This window comes from Triticum aestivum, chromosome 3B (assembly GCF_018294505.1).
Source record: "Triticum aestivum cultivar Chinese Spring chromosome 3B, IWGSC CS RefSeq v2.1, whole genome shotgun sequence".
Lineage (NCBI taxonomy): Eukaryota > Viridiplantae > Streptophyta > Magnoliopsida > Poales > Poaceae > Triticum > Triticum aestivum.
The window spans coordinates 848,882,969-848,883,308 of record NC_057801.1 but is presented as its reverse complement, the minus strand read 5'-3'; positions in this window follow the sequence as shown (position 1 = coordinate 848,883,308).

The following is a 340-nucleotide window of genomic DNA, read 5'->3' as shown; positions in this document are numbered from 1 at the left end:
TATGATGTAAAAACAATCTCTAAATTCCTGTTGTATGAAAACTTGTGTAAAGGTGTATGAATACAACATGAAATAAAAAAGAAACAAAATACTAAATAATAGTAGTAGCGCGGGAAAGGAGAAGCGCTGCTACTAATTACCAGTAGCGCGGTTGTGAAGAAGCGCTACTACTAAGTCAATTTATCAATAGCGTGGGTCCAGGCACGCTATTGCTAAGCATTAGCTGTAGCGCCTTATCAGTAGCGCTCCTGCCCGCGCTACTGATAGGCCTAAAACCCGCGCTGCTGCTAGGCTTTTCCCTAGTAGTGGTGCTGAGTCCCAAATCGCTCGCATATTATTA